Source organism: Aptenodytes forsteri, unplaced genomic scaffold, assembly GCF_000699145.1.
Source record: "Aptenodytes forsteri isolate BGI_AS27 unplaced genomic scaffold, ASM69914v1 Scaffold351, whole genome shotgun sequence".
Taxonomy (NCBI): domain Eukaryota; kingdom Metazoa; phylum Chordata; class Aves; order Sphenisciformes; family Spheniscidae; genus Aptenodytes; species Aptenodytes forsteri.
The window spans coordinates 134,008-150,526 of NW_008794604.1; the positions used below are offsets into that span (position 1 = coordinate 134,008).

Sequence of the window (16,519 nt, forward strand, 5' to 3'; positions counted from 1 at the left end):
GCGGAGTAACGGCGTTTGCCCCAATCCCGGGGGGTGACGGCCTGCCTTGGGCAGGGCTGGGAAGTAAAGGCCGGTGCCTGGGCTGTCGTGTTCTAGAAGTGACCGAAAATCAGGGCCCTGTGGTGGGCACCCACCCGCAAAGCGCGGGGGCAGGACTCCCGGGCAGACGAGGATCCCCTTACGCTGAAGGGTTTTAAATACAAATTCAGCAAAACGGGAGCAGTTTGGGTTCAGCCTTGAGCCCGAGGATGGGGCTGGGTGACCTCAGGCCCCCTTTGCACCTGCTGTGGAAGAAAAGTGTCCTGGCACCTTTGGTGTAGCTCTGGGCCATTAAAATGGATTTTTCTTGAGGGTATGCACTCACTAACACAAGGCCTGAATTTTAAAACTGCTTAATTATTTTGGTACAAGCTTGCATATGGCTCTCTTGCCGGAGAACTAGTGAAATTACATGTTGCACAAAGCCAGGGAGTGAAAACTGAGCAAATGGGATTTTGTATATAAACATTATTTGGAATATTGCCTTAAAATGTTTAACTTTAGTGGTTGACTAACACTTGCATGAGAAGTAATCTTTGACAAATAATCAACACTCCCGCCTCTCAAGATGGCCTAGGTTTACACTAACAGGTTCTGTAGACGCAGTCTCTTAGGGGCAAGTTATTTATTTTAGTGTTTTGCTGATAGAACTAACCTAGTACAAATATGGCTTAGAGGCAGAAAGCGTGACTTCACTGATACTGTTTAATTTGCTTGCCAAAGCAGTATAATCTGCACAGGCATTTCTGTTGGTAGAGCTGTCTGCGCGAGGAGGCTGCTCCGGCGTACAGCCATGGTAGGAAACCTTTTAAGTGCAGATAAGTCTCTAAGGCGTTAGAAGCCGATGACACACCCTGTCATTTACTGAACCTGCTGCCGCAGTGTTTCTGCTCTGTGTGATCCTTTTGAATTCATTTGTGCTCTGGGAGTAGCATTATTAAGGGATGGACTTCTTTTTTTCTCTCTTCTCTTTCCCCCAACCCTGCCGTAAAATGACCAGCCTGGACCGCGTTGGTGTTTTTCAGCAGCCCCCAAGGCGTTTCTATGGTGGAAGCATCCAAAATATTGTTCCAGAAACTTTAATGTAGAAGTGCAGCTAACGGAGGTGAGAACAGTGTCTGCAAGTTTCTGGGGTCTGCCATCTGTGTGACCATGTATTTACTAGATTTGAAGGGATACAAATGTGATCTTCTTAAATAAGCTGGAAACTGGCAATTCCTAATGAGTTATCAGAACAGCCCTTGAACCCGCAACGCCGTCTCCGTGCCCTAAAGCAGCACAAGACCAGTGCTGGTGCTACCGCCGCCACCTTCTCCTCTTTTACAGTTGAGAATTTCTTTAGCCTGAGCAATTAAACACCTGAAAAACTCTCCAGCACCCCCAAACCCTCTCTCTGTCTGCTCTTACTTGGCAAGGAAATAGAAGACTACTTAAATACAGATGTGGTCAAGCTGGGCAGGTCTGGTTTAAAGCATGTCAACTATACCCTGAGAATTTGCAAGGCAGTAGATTATTGGGAAAAACTTAGGGATAATAGTCAGCCTTTCTATGTGCTAATCCTCTCTGCTACTGACTCCCTCTGTGGCTTTTGTAACCCACCTCAGCTCTCCTACCACCCAGCTTTCCCCTCTGAGAAATAACGTTTAACTTGCACTCGTGCAGTAGGTGAATCAGCTTTAAGATTTGTCAAGCGCTTTGTTGATAAGTTCCCTATAAAGCTAGTTATTATTTTTTATTAACACGCAGATATTCTTAGCACTTGAAGTGAAAAATGACACAACACTGGGGATCTTCTGGGAAACAGCCCTATGAAAGGAGACGGTGCGTACTAACGAGGGCTTTGTCAAATCTCTTCTGGCTGCGGTTCACAAGGCAGCTTGCTCCTAAAGCTCTGACTCAAAAAAAAAAAAAAAAATCCTCTCAAGTCACTGGGAAATCTTAAATGTTCCTAGAAGTTAAGCCCTGCTTTTGCATAAGATTTGCAGATCTTGCCCCCTTGCTGGATTTCTTGCAGAGCCTTCAGTCGGGGTTTGGTGCAGCTGTGTGCGTATGACAGCTGCTCTCACCCGCTTTGAAACACCTTGTTTCAATGATTTCAGTTGCTTTCAGCAATCATTGCCTCACATTATTCTGGCTGGGGTAGGGAGGGCTTCCCCGCTCAGCTGGGTGGTGACCCTTACAGGCTACAGCCTGCTGCAACAGTTGGTGGGGTTGTTTGGGGGTAAGAGGGGAGGAGGGAAGCCTTGCCCTCCCCTGCAGGCAGCCCAGGTCAGCATCCCTCGCCCTGCAGCGTGTGGGAAGGCCGTCTTCACCACCAGAGTAGTTTGGTGGCAAATTGAGCTGAAGAGCTTCGTTTATGAAAGGTAATGAAGACGTGAATTGACATGGTTGCGGCTGTGCTTGTTCTGTGTTGCTGTGTGGGTGCCCTTTCAGCAGGATGAGGAGCTCTATTGTATTTTGGGGAAGAGAAGGCTGTTAATTTAGCTCGGAGATGTCACTGCTGTGGCAGTGTAGGAGTGACCAGATGGAGGATGCTAAAATGAAATGCAGGGCTGGAAAAGCCTCCTTGTCCATGCCTCTGTCCTGAGGCCAGGTGAGAGATACTCGGCTCCAGACTGGACAGTGGTGGATGTTAGTGCAGATCTGGACTGGGGGCAAGTTCCCTCTGAGACTTGATGAAATTCTGGTCTCAGAGAGCCTGATACCTCATCTAACTCGCTTGTGCAGCAAATTAAGCGGGCTGCTGTGTCTCTTGCCTTCAGAGAACGGGGAGCCCAGCGGATGGTTCTCCATCTTGTAAACAGCTGTTAAATTCTGAGAGGTGACAACGACCCTGGAGGGGAGCAGGGATGGAGAAACCCTTCAACAGCGTGTTTTACACCGCTGACTGCTCCGCTTGTTGCCCAGGCCCTCCGGTTTGTCTGCGACTTTCTTAGGGGTGGTGCCCAGCACTGGGCATGGCCTTCCAGCCCAGAATTAGGAATTTCATGTTCTTAAATCACAGAATGAAGTTTAGCTCTTTGCAGCTGGAGCTGTGGTGTCACAGTGCTGACACACGTCGCATTTTTAGTCCAGTCCCTGATTTTCCTCAGCGTTACCTCTGTCCAGTGAGCTTTCCCCTGTGCTGTATTTGTGTGCTTGATCTTTGTTTTTGCTGTTTCCAAGTGTGGTTCTCTGCATTGTTTTCCTTGCTTTTCTTTTTATTGATTCGTGGGTCATTTTGGAACTTTTCTTCGGTTTATCAATTCTGGTCATGACCTCTGGAGTGCTTCCAGCTCTTAACTGCTGGGCATCCTTTCAGGTTTTATAAAAGTACTTTCTTTTTCATTGTTCAGGCCATTAATTGAAAAGGATGAATAGAAGCAGACCTGGACTGAGCTCTGAGGGCCCATACGTGAGATTTTCTCCCGTTGTGAAAGGGAATCGTTGATAGCTACCCCTAAAGTGTGTGTGTGGGGGAGTTAGGTTTTTTTTTTTAAGTAATGAGCACTGTGCCTCGTTAAGGTGAGCTCACCTAGTCCAAGTTCCTCAGGTTTGCCTGAGACTGTCAGATGGATAGAGCGAAAAGCCTGCTTTAATGCTGTTGTGCTGGTCGGAGGTGTGATGGGCAGATCTCTGTAGAGGGGGAGTTGTGCCCCATTTCTGAAGACTCGGGTGATTTTCAAGAGCTTTCATGAACTTCATTTATCTGGGGCTTCTCACTGGCGCTCGCTAGGACTAGTGTCGCTCAGAGGCAATCCTCTGGTCGCTCAGCTCTGCTTTCCACCGAGAGCTTGCTGGGAGTGTCTGCTTTGGTAGCAGAGGGGTATGCATGGGGGGAATTTGTGTCCGTAGTGTCCTGTTCCCCTTTGATTCTCTGTAGGTCTGTCCTCAGTGAGAGTTAGGCTTGTCTGTATGTGACTAAGGTAGTAAAAATACATTTTTCTCCTCAAGCAATTCAAGCTCCTTGTGTGGTTGCTCTGCTCTGGAAAAAAAAAAATTACTTGCTCTGGAAAAATTAATTATACTCATTTTTATCCCTGAATAGTGTGTCGCTGTGGGAGCGGTTGCAGGATACCTCGTTCCACCAGGGCTCTGCCAGTCACCGTCTCAGTGCGAACTAAGCTTAAGGAAGAGGAGTTGCTTTAACTGAAATACTATTAACTGGAGAAAACATCACTGTCCAAACAGGACCAGCTCTAACTGCCCTTGAGTTCTGTAAGTACTGAGCTACTGCATTCAGCTTTTTGTATTTTAAGAGGTTGGTCCTTTCCTGAAGTGCACTTCCACCCACTGTACCATCTTTCTTTGCACATCGGTGTAACTGCGGGGTGAAATTCGGGCTCCACTGATTTCAAGGACAACACAGAGTTCCTCTGTGGTTTTCACCTCTTCCACCTCTCAAGGCTGGTAACTCAAGGTACCTGGCCACGGCTGTTCGCCCAGGTTGTGCTTCAAGGGCATCATCAATGGGATGGAGAAGCTATGCCCTGTTCGTTCTCCTTTATTGGTCCACAGCTGATGGTGCGTGCCCTGACCAAATTTCAGTTCCAGGGGAGAAAATTGAGCCTCCCTAAAGCATTCCTGTGGTTTCGGTTGGGTTCTTCCTTACTTCTCTCCGGGGGGCTGCGTGCTGTAGTTAAATACTGGTAGAAAGGTTGTGTTCCACTCTGGGTTACGGCTGAATCTTGATGGTGGATAAATTGCATCCCAAGTCCAGTTTGCAAAGCCCTTTGGGCTTCATGGGATGCAAGAAGCTGTATTGTATTCTAGAGGTGTGTTTGCTGATAATTCTGTAGGATTTTCAGTGGGCAGGTTGTAAGAGTCCCGATTATACTGGTTCTCTGTGCAGTCAGACTCTTTCCCCAATAATTCAAAAGCCTGTTGCAGAGAGAGGAAAAGGAAGATGGAAGGATGATTTAGAAACCTCTGGGTCACTGGGATAGGTGGGAAGAAGATGCATATGTTGATCTGAAGGAGATACTGAGCCAGGTATATGCCTTTAAGCATCTAAAGAAAAGTCAGGATTTTTTTAACAGCTGCCTACTTTAAACCCAAATAGTTTCTTTAATGAGAGTTTTTAAAGGTTTAACTGTTAATTTTAGAATTTTTATTTCAAGCATGCTTCCATAAAATTAACTTTTTCAACGCAGAACACTTTAATGTCTTCCGTGTTGGTGCTCATTTGCAAGAAATCTATGTGCAATTATTTCTTATGTACCAGTTAAATCTATCAGCCAACAGATGTCAAGTGTAGCAAAAATGCTATAATAATATTATGGTCTAATAATAGTTATAATAATTCTAATTACCTGGCGCAGCTTTTGAGAGAGGCAGACTCAGAAATTAGTGCAACTGGGTTGTTTAACCTTGAAGTATGGCACTTCCAGAGGTGTTTGGGCTGTACCCCTTCTTCCCTGTCGGACATCCCATTCCTTTTATTTCCTCCAGCAAACTGGGAGTAACAGTCCGGTCTGTTTTAAATGTTCAAACCTCATTCTCGGTATGTTTAGAGGCGGAGAAAAGTGCTGGCGAACTGTAGATGAGCACGTTTCTTAAAATACCTGTAAATGTGAAGCCCGGTCATTTTTAGCCTTGCGCTGCAGTCTAGCCGCCCTGGTTTCGGCGCGCTCCCGCTGCCTGATGATTACAGCGCGCACAGATTGCTCTCACCTCAGGAAGGCTGCAGGAGGCTCAGCAATCTCCATCTTTCATGTGAGCCGGTTGTGCTGCTTTTAAGTGTCAGGGAGGCTTTGCCACAGCCCGGAAAGCACAAAGCCAGCCTGAATCTGCCTGAGTGCTGCCGGGCAGCTTTCACACTGTCCACTGATGGGAGAGTAGGTGTGGGGGTGTGCAGGCAAGCACACGTGAGTTGTTGATCCCGATGGAGGCTTTGGTGTGAGAGGTGAGGAGGGCATGTCAGCAGGTAGGAGCCAGCCGCCTTGCTGGTGCACCGGTGCTATGCTTTGCCTTCCGCAGTTTGGACCCGCACAGCCTTGTCGGAGTCTCCATCCCCAGCGCAGGAAGGGTGCTCTGTGTGCCAGCTCTTTTACGTCACTCCCAGTGCCTCTCTGCCACCGTATTTTTCTTTTAGGAAGGATCCTGAGCTGCATTTTCTATATTCCAGTGGTTTTTGCCCGACGTTGCTATGTGCTGTGTAGTGTCTTGGGGTCCCAGTGCTCAATATTATTGTAGGACTGATAAGGCGATGCATAATGGATCGCCCCTTGCCGCAGCTGTTCATTTTAATTTTGTGATGTGAAACTGGTGAGGAGTCCCTGGTTCACAGAGAAGGATCCTTTCCACGGAGGAAGTCCCCCCATAGGCTGGAAGTCGACAGCTTTCAATGATTATATGCCAGGCTGAACGTTTCTCCTTTAAATAATAGATTCACATGCTGATGGGAACTCAGCAGGACCTATGGGAATTTGGCTGTCGGTTGCTGATCCCTGGCATGGGCAGCAGCTGTGAATCTTTTAGTGTCTTCCTGTAAAATGGATCCAGAGGTGCCCTTGCAAGGTTTTTTTCTTCATTTCCAGCCTGCTTGTAGGCCAGCATGCTCCACTTCTCGCGAAAGCCCTGCCTGCCAGCGCCGCTCACACTCGGCGCACGCAGCCCACCTTTCTCCAGGGCTCACGCTGGTGAGAGCTCTGCCATCTTCAGCCTTTTCTTTGGGGAGGTTTGCCTTCTTGCTGGAGTCGGTACCTCCATTGGTGCATCACCATGGAGATAGGGCTGTAGGAGCTGCAGGGCACAGCCTTTTCCAGGCTCACGTGAAGAAGGATGCAGTAACGGGCTACCCTTGTTTAGGTAAAATGATTCCTCGGAGTAAATAATTTGTCAAAGAACACTTGGCATCACCCCAGATGCTATTAAGGAAAAGACAAATCTTGGATCTCTTCAAGCCCGAGCTGTAAGGCTCATGTAATATTCACTTGCTTTTTAACATGCCGCTTTGCTTTGCTCAACATCAGGCATTGCTGCTGTGACCAACGCTGACTCACTAACCTGCTTGTGCTTTTTACCTACCCTGAGAAACCAAAGCTCCCTTTGTTTTCTGCTCCTGGTAAATATTAGCAGTGTATTTCTCATCCTGCCACAAAAGCACCTTTCTGCATCCCTTTTCTCAGCCCGTTGAGAGTCCGGATTTTCACTGCTCTGAGTTGGTTGCAAGGGTTCGCTTCCCTGTGACCAGTACGGCTCGGGCCGCGTTTCCAAAGGACACAAAGGGTGTGCAGGTGCATTGAGCTCTCCTGCGTGCAGAGGAGCGCAGGCACCTCCCCGGCTCGGCAGACAGTGCCAGCGCACCCCAGACCCTGAATGAGCTCGTGCTGAAACCTCCTTGGGGGTTTGGAGACGCTGCCCTTTCTGCTCGCCTGGCACTAGCGCACTCTTTCTTCATCTAGTTTCTGGTACACAGAGAACCGGCTTGACAAGGTCTAGAAGAGCCCTCCGGCACCTCTCTGCCTCATTGCCTCCACGTCTCATTTCAGACTTCATTTGTAAACATCTCTTTGCCCGTGCTAAACACCGTGTCTCTTAATTTCTCTCTGCAAGAGTATTATTTAATTGGTAAATGTGTTAGGACATTATTTGAAAAATATGATATGAAGCTGTATTTCATGTACTGTAATGATCCACTAATGCGGGCATATTTCAAAGGCAGGCTATGCAGTACTGTGGGGTTTAATTAAATTTTGTTTTTCAAGTAAGCATCAACAGACAGACAATAACAAATGGTGGACAATGTGCATACAGAACAAAGTCACTCCCTTTTTCTTTTCCAAGACTGTGGAAGTGAAAATGTATAGCCCTTGAAATGTACTTGGCCTGCTCACAATTGCAGCTTTGGTGCAGTTACTCACTTTATGGGGAGTTTTTTTTCTTCTTACTCTGACTTAATTAATTTTCTTGGTCTTTTCTGGCCCACAAAATAAACTGTTAGGCTATGCAAAGTTTCCAGCAGAAGCCTTGGGTGAGCTAGGTTCTGCTGCAAGCTCTGGACTTAGTTTTGAATACTGTGTTGCTTAATGCATTATGGCTTGTAGAGATGGGTCCTCGGGAGGGTTACAAAATGGAAGGGCTGGGTATGAGGGTCTCGTTCCTTCGGTGGGAAACGCCTGTCTCCGGTGGCTGGATGTGGTGTGTGCCAGTGCTTGGCGCAGGGAGGTTGCCGGGAGGTAAGAATGATGTTGTTGCATTCAACATTGTTGTACCTGAATCGGGAATAAGCAAGTGGCTTTTGAGTGCATTTCGTTCCCGTTTTTCCAGCAAGCATGGGGTAATCAAATACAAAATGTATTCAGAGAAGCTTGGAAAGTCTGTTCAACGTCAGCGGGAGGCTGTTGGAAATCATAATGGCACTCACAAGCGTGGCACTTGAACAAGTTTTCTAGGGGTAAAGAAATTCATCGGTGATGATGCAAATGGGCTCCTTTGTTTGGGTTTGTGCAGAGCATCGCTTGAGGAGCAGAGTGAGATTGCTGGCTGGAACATCACTGAGTTCTGGTTGGTTTCTGGTGGCTAGCATGGGTTTTGTTCTCTCTCAGTGTTTGTGAAATTTTCCATCGTTTAGAAACATAACCAGAATTTGCTGAGGAAATTAGTGCAGGTGCCCTGGACTCCCTCAGCACTACAGCCCTTTGATTTCTTTCTGAAATCTCTCCAAGGCAGAGTGCTGAAAAAAAAGTAATTTTTTTCAGAGGACGACCCCCCGTCCTCCGCTCAGAGATGTGAGTTCAAGCCGTGTCCTGGATTGACGCCTAAAGCTTTGCCTGCTTAACCTGCCTGCAAATGGACCCCGGGCCGGGGCAGCGGGGTGGCTGGGGGCGAGGGCTGGCTGTGCCTGGCACTGGCTCTGCTCACCGCCGGCTGACCCGGGGTGGGTCACCGTCCAAAGAGCTGTTGGGTGGAAATTGGAGCGTGTAAAGCCTGGGAGAGGCTGTGGGAACCTGGCTTTCGACTGGCGTCTCTGCAGCTGTAAGTGCCTGAAAAGCATTGCTGTAAATGACAGACTTGTGTCTGCTAACCTCCTCCTCCATGAGATCTCGGTTTAACACTTCCTGCGTTTTGGTAACAGCCTGTGTTTTGCTCCTTGCTGGAAAGCAGCGCCACGAGTACTTTACAGCTCTCCTGGTGCACGTACCGGCTGATGGTGTTTTCTGCACTGGATGAGATGCTCGTAGGAAACAACGATCCTGTCCAAGTAAGGCTGGCAAGACGGTGTCCTGTGCTTGATGTCAGTCCCTGTGGCTGGAGAGGAGTCCTGGTACAGATAAAACGGTGTCTAAATATAACGTCATGAGGCATCAGATGCTCTTTAAATAAATTCTGGAAAAAAACCCACGCAGCTGAGGTTTGCGCTGGTACTACCAATACCAAGGGGAATGCCCTGTGCCTGCCACCTTGTTCTTCCCTTGTTCCTTGCTTTAGGCTGCCAGGTTTTCCCTCTTCTCACTTCTTTTTGTTGATATGTAGTGTCACTTGAGGCTCTGTTGCTCAGTTTTGGGGCAGGCAGTTGCTTATTGGTGACTTGAGGCAGTCTCTCCTACTTCTCTTGTCCTTCCTTTGGATCTCCTGCCCTACTCCCGTTCGCTCTCACTTTGCGATAAGCTGATCTTTGTGGGCTGGTCGAGCTTCCCATCCAGGAACCTTGGGCAGACAAACTTTTCTGGGGACATTATTCGTATTATAAGGAAGGAGCGGTTTTCCTGGCCGTGGTGGGGCTCAGATGAAGCACGCTGGCATCTGGAACATCTGGAGCTGGTGGCTGAGCCCTGCGCTGAGAGGTTTGCCCTCTGTGTAGACCAGTAAGTGCTTGAGCCTGGTCTTCGGAGGAGCAGGTGAGTGATTTGGGTTCCCCACAGTACTGGCTGGCATGATTAAATCTTGCAGATGTGGCCAGAGCAGGTTTAGTGGCTTGTTCTCCTGCCCAGCAGGATAACAGAGAGAGAACGACGTGCCCTGCAGCAGAGCCAGCGCTGGAGAGTCCAGGGCCTGTGCTTTAATGGTTCTTGCAGGAACATGCAGCAAACGGGGGACCTGCAAGGGGCCTCGACACAAGGTCTGGAACGACACGAGCTCAGGGCATGGGAAGCTGCAATAGTGCTCAGGAATGAACCAAAAAAAAAAGCTCTAGGACTATTTAAAAGAAAAAAGAAGTAATCCGTAATTCAATTTTTGGGGAATTCACTTCTAGTGAGAGAGTGAGAGGCTGGCTGGGAGGGGAGGAGCACTTGCTCAGACGGTTGATAATCCATCGTGGCATGTTACCGCGCCAAGGCTCTTTGACAAACATTAGCCTTCTTAATGCCTCCTTAGGATGAGCAAGATGCTGCACCGCTGGATGAGGAACGTGAAGTTTCAGGACTATGAGGAGCATCAGCCCAGAGTGATAATTTAAACACCGAATTCTTTTTAATAATGCATATTGTTGATGGCTGCCTCGCATGGGAGTACTGCACAGGAACAGATTGTGTTGTACTGATGTGTTTTAAAAATGAAAAGTGTGCTGGTCTTCGTAAGCACTTGGGTCTGACACCGGCCAGCTAGGTTTCTTGGATTTCTCCTTTGGAGTTTGGCAGCCGTCTGCTTCAGGGAGTACAGTGGTCTCATAAGAGTTTATTTGATCTGACACATGACAAATTGTTTCTGCTGGCGGGTACTTCAGGCGCAGTCTGTTAGCTGGCAGCCATGGCTTTGCGGGCACTGAAGAAGTTGTGGAAGGCAAGCCTGCCCTCCTCCTCCTCTTAGAAAGTGTCAGCGGAGGGAGTGGTGTTTTAGCCCATCTCCCATTCCAGCCTTCTTTTTGCCGGTTGTTAAATTGTGCTATTTGCATAGATTATTAATGTTGCTTATGTGCTAGGCGTTCCTGCAGATGCTCGTTGTGTTTCTCGTTGTGCTTCGGTGTGTGGGGCAGAAGACGAGAGCCTGCATTTCTGGAACTGGACCCGGTTGCCATTAAAGATGCTTTGTTAAGTTGCTTTTTTTAGGACACCCTTTTAACTCTGTAATGAGGAGTGGAATATTACATTCCTCAGCAGAATAAAAAGTACACGTCCTCTGTGAGATACTGTAAATATATTTTATCTGTTCTATTACCTGCAGTTTAGAGAATATGTCCCCTAAGCATTTTAATCTTGTTTTCCAGAGTTGTCTCAGGGTGAGGAATCACTCCTACTTGCAACTTTGGGAACAATTACTATGTTCATTAATTTCTTCTTTTTCCTGCTGTCCATCTATTATTGCTTCCGAGAGGAAAAAAAACCTCTCGGTAAATCTCCACTGAAACAGGACTGACTGCTTGATTAGAAGGAGTTATGTGCATTAGAAATGTGTTTGTGAGAGAGCATCTCGTAGCCGTGCATGTGGATGGACCCACTGGCGTGTGCTGGCTCCTCCAGCGCCGTTCGAAAGCACTTAGCCACATATAGCCCGCCAGATGCCCGGGCTGGCTCAGCGCTCCTTACCCTACGATTAAAGAAGAAAGCACTGCAGGCAGCACGTTTCTGGGCAGTCGTGGCACACCTGGAGCCCTGTGATGAGGCAGGAGGCTGAAGGTCAGGTCTGCTCAACCACCTGAGCGGTGCTTTGCCTCCTGAAGCGCTTTGCCTGCAGTGCCTGGCTGCTGTTATGAAATAGAAATTAGGCAGGACAATAAGGGAAGCGATTCATCAGCTGGCCCTCTTTTGTCCAGCAGCTAAAAGCCAGTTCAGAGATTTTTGTGGAAGCGCTGTTTACTTTGGTCCTTTTTTGCTCTTTCTTTAAGTACAGACTGAAAGAGCTGGAGACTGGAGGCCACTGTAATTGTTATTTCTTCCTGAATAGCAGAATAAATGTGCCATTTAATGCATAAATGACGGGGTCCTTGCCTCGGAAAAAATATGTGGTCTGACCCTGATGCCGCAAACCCTTCTACATGTGAGTAACCGTCCCTGCCTGGTTCTGGGTGCACTGAGATTTCTCACTCCCTGGATCGGGGTCGGTGCCGTCTCGATGTGTGACGTCTGCGGTCACTGTGGAGGCTGTCGGCTGTCCCGTCCCTGCCTGGTTCTGGGTGCACTGAGATTTCTCACTCCCTGGATCGGGGTCGGTGCCAATACTTGTCTCGACGTGTGACGTCTGCGGTCACTGTGGAGGCTGTGTCCCTGCCTGGTTCTGGGTGCACTAAGATTTCTCACTCCGTGAATCAGGGTCGGTGCCAATACTTGTCTCGATGTGTGACGTCTGCGGTCACTGTGGAGGCTGTCATTGAAACAGCCTTGATTCGCGTGGCAGCTGTACTTAGATGGCAGCTGATGGAAAAGCTCTGCAGAATAGTTTGTCCATTGCATGATAAAATCTGCTTGCAGGAGGGGACAGCTGAAGTCTGTGGTCTTCGTGGGAGAAGCCCCTTCTGTACAAATGTGGCCTGGCAGTCCTGTGATGGACTTGCCGTCTCCCCATCTGATGTGGCAAGATGAGGCTGTGGCACCACCAGGATGTAGAGGGAGCTGCTCAGGGTGTTCTGCTCTCTGAGCAGAGGGAAAGGTGCTGCAGATGCATCTTTCGTCAGAGCTTAAAGAGTACGAGTGGCTAACAGCCTGCTGCTAGCTCTTACAGCAGGCAGGAGATTTCAAGAGTCCTCCTTGGCTTTGCAAGTAGCTGTACAGCAAAGGCCAAGAAATGGAGAGCGAAAATCACCGTATCCTTTGGGTGCTGCTTCTTCCCACTGCCTGGGTGCGTTGTGTGGTGTTTGCAGAGGCAGCAGATGCAGTGACAGCCAGGACTGCCAAAGAAAGGACCCTTCATGGACTGGTGCTGCTCAGCTACTGAGATATGCCAGTACACGAAATGGCTCGTTATAGGGTATTCTGTAAGAAAAGGATGTTCCTTTTAAGTGGCTGGGTCTCCTGCTGTTGGTCCAAGCTCCAGATGAGAAACAGTGGGTCTTTTCTTTTGGACTGAAGGGCGCTGAGGTTACGAACATGGTCGTGGTTCCCTGAAAGAGAAAATCACAGAGGAAAACCACTCGCTTCTGGTTGCATCTCTGTTTTCCTCCTTCCCCAGTCTAGGTTTTGGGCTGCTGGAGCCTGCCTTTGCTGTGGCTGAGGGGCAGTGGGACGGAGCTAAGGTACTGCTCCTGATTGAACCCCACAGATCTGAAGAGCAGTGATGCATGGTCATGGAGCTCAGGAGGGACCTGTGGACTGGGAGCAGTCCTACTGCTTGGAAGGTTTACTACTTCTTTGAGTCTCTCTCCGTGACCCTTTGTTGTGCACACCTGTAAGGCCCAGACTTGCAGTTCAAACGTCCGTAGCAAAGTGGTTGCTTGAGTCTTCCTGGTGGAGAGGCGCCACATGGGCCTTGCAGCCCTTGAGTGCGGTGACCGATGCGACTGACAGCACGCACAGGCTCCTGTGGTGGCTAAGGCATTTGCAGAAATGCTGTTTCACACCTCTGCTGGGATTTGTGAGGTGTACAGAGGCAGGTTCCCTGATTTGTCACCGTGTCATAAGGATTTAAGGTTGAGGAGCTCTTTGAAGCACCAATGCAGCCTGCTCTGCCATGACACGGTGGAGATTAGCGCCAGCATGACTTTTCTTCCCCAAGGAAAACACTGTTTTGCACAGATCACAGGCCATGGCTCTGCCGCTGTTTGAAGAGACCAGACGAATCGCAGAGATGGGTGCTCTGTGCAACATCAAAGTCTGTCCGTCAGAAGCCGAGATGCTCAGGAACTCCAGCTCGGCGTCCTTCATGTCTAGCCAGCAAAAGGAAAGAAGGTCTCTGAACCGAGAGTCGCTTGGGGGATCAAAGCTCTGCTTAGCGGAGGCTGATGAGGCAAAAGGCAGGACGACAGCAGGAAGGTCACAGCCCGTGCGGATGATTGGGGCCATCTAATAACAGCAGTTGGGCCTCCAAAGGGGTCTGTGAAACCTTCTCTGCTGGAGGACTCAGGCCTGCATTTACCCCCGAGGAAGCAGATGTGAAATGTCCAGCGCCTGCGCTTGGCCGGAGCGACTCTGCAGTGCCTGAGGGATTGTTTAATTAAAAGGATGCTGCACTGTCGCATTTTCAACTATTTTTTCTATACGTTGCTACAAGTAACATCTAAAATAGCTCTCCCTATCTGACAAGAGATGAGAGAAGAAATGTATTTTTCAGCTGTGGACTCCTTGCATTTGACGGTGCTTTGTGTGCAGGCAGTTTCCTTGCTTCTTCCCTGATTTTCATTAAGCTTAAAACAGTGCCCAAGGACCAACGAAGACTGGAGTATCTTGATCCTAGGTGCAGCCTGAACATGTGTCAGTCTGTAACCATCTTACAAGCAGAAAGGCAAAAAAACATCCCCCAAAGTAGAGGTGGCAGATGATGAAGAACAGGAGAGGGAAGGAATTAATGTTCTCTTTCAGCTTCCTGTGTCTGTGCATTTATTTCTGCATTTGCAGCCCTTGGAGCTCTTCGCTATTTTAAATTTCCTTGGGAAAAAAACTGCTGAACGAATGCTGCCTGCTGCTGGCTGGCTGTTCTGCTTTGGTTTCAAACTAGGGAGGCTCTTGCGCTTGGGGAGCAAGACTCGCTTTTTAATCTTGGTGGGAAGGGCCTGGGTAGAAGAATGGAAATCATGGTGAGAGTCGCTTCTATTGTACTAGTAGTCTCTCCGTTCTCTCTTCATATGCATTACTGACCCAGGGCTTTTTTAATTGCTTATGAAACGCATCCTTTGAGACCACTTTAAAGTACTGATGCAGTGAAAAAAATAAGCAAACTTGAATAATGCCTTTCATCCAAGCACGTGAAGATACCACTGCAGACCTTAGTGGAAGGAGCCCCGCGATTCCCTTGGTTATTACCGTGGCGTCTGTGTTAGGAGTGGAGCAACTGAGCCCCGGCGTGGGGAACGACTTGCCTGGGTTCCCGCAGAGAGAGTTGGGGCAAAGCCAGGAGCAGTCCCGAGGGAACCTGCTTGGCAGTAGGTTACGTTCAGCGGTGGAGAGCTCCTTATTCCCCTTCTGGGGAGGGTTTGAGATTGTCTTCTTAGGGCTTTATTCTGCGTTTTGCTGCCAGTGACTGATCTGGCAGCTCCTGGGTGGGTTTGGCCCACGAGGCGGATCCCACTGGCTTTTCAACTGGGAACTTGCCACAAAACTGGAAGTGTGGGGAAGCCCAGCTTGCTTGCAAGGGAGGTCCTGAGCTGGGCATCCCGTCAGGCGTCCCATGCAATTAATCCCATGGGTTGCAATGCCAAGTTAATCCTGGCTGCATAGCCAGAGCACGTGGTGGGCGAGCCACACGTTTGCTTCCCACGTGCTGTGCTGCTCCCTACTGTGACCTGTGCCCGTGGGTCGTCATGCTGAGTAAGAGCTGTCACCGGTGCACTGTAGAGAGGTGAGGAAATGCATTTTTCATAAACTTCACAGCTCACCGTTTCTGGTGGATCGATAGAGCTGCTGGTGAGGCTCTTTGCTTGCCTGCTGTTGGGGCACCTCTGTGCCGGGTGCTCCGCAGGGCTGCGGCAGCGGGTGTCCTTGGCTCAGGAGAGATGGCAATCCCGACGGGAAACCTCCGGGCTGAGCTGGAGCCGGCAGCGAGGGACTTGGCAGGGACAGGCTGAGATACAGACATGGGGGATGGATGCTAGCACTGGGGCAGGTGGCATGGTGCGGGTGCTGCTGTGGGAGTTGTGGGCCTGATACATCAGCGTTGGACTTCCATAATACTGAGCCTGAATTCTGCATGGTTTTTTAACCTCTTAATTGAGCCTCTTTATAGGAAAGCCGGCACCTGACAGGGGAAGGAGGTTGTTATTTGATGTGAGAGCCACGAGTGAACAGCAGGAACATGGAAAATACAAAAAGCTGTTTCCAGAGTGGCTGGGAGTATGCCAGTTAAATCTTTGGCTCTTTGTGGGCCCAACTGCAGTGGGACGTTGGGGTGCCCCGTGCCCTGGCTAGTGCAGTGTGCGCTTTCCTTCCTGTTAGATTCTACAAGCTTGGGAAAGCAGACGGGATAAAAAACCCATGCTGAACGCTGGCAGACTCCCAGGTTAGTCCGAGCCAAGGCGTCACCTTGCAAATAGGGGCTGATGGAAATGGTAGATACATGTGGGGTGAAAAATACCACTCAATTGTATGTGCTGTGCATGGGAAATTGCAGCAAGGAGCAGGAAAAAGGAATAGGTATGGGCAAGAGGAGAGGCGTTTTCAGCTGGGGTTTGGGGCGATGGGGAGGCGACGAAGAAGGGGAAAGCTGTTTTGCGTGGTTGAGGTCAGGCAGTGTGGCAGCTTTCAGAAAGATGTTTGTCCTGAAGGTCCCTGCACATCTCTTCAGGCAAGTCCTAAATTGGTGCAAATCAGCCCCCACGCTCTGGTACAGACTTGAACGTGCTTGCTAGCCCCGAAGCTCTGCAGAGCGAAGGTGTCGTGTGCGTGTGCAGGTGGTTGCAGAGCTCTGCAAGAGCAGCTGCCAAAAATTCAGATAGATGCATTTTTTATAAATAATAAATGATAAATTCAGTCCT

At 49.1% G+C, this 16,519-nt stretch overlaps 1 protein-coding gene across 5 annotated transcripts in view; it reads left to right on the forward strand.

Annotated features, from left to right (window-relative positions):
* Positions 1-8: 8 nt before the first annotated feature.
* SIL1 (SIL1 nucleotide exchange factor) overlaps positions 9-16,519 on the forward strand; it is a 99,186-nt gene continuing 82,675 nt past the window's right edge. The window contains exons 1-4 of one of the 5 annotated variants that reach the window (XM_009273190.2): positions 86-352; positions 1,040-1,144; positions 1,786-1,860; positions 4,067-4,236. The gene's annotated coding sequence lies outside the window, so the exon portion shown is untranslated. The other 4 variants (XM_009273192.2, XM_009273193.2, XM_009273195.2 and 1 more) reach the window with 4 other exon arrangements.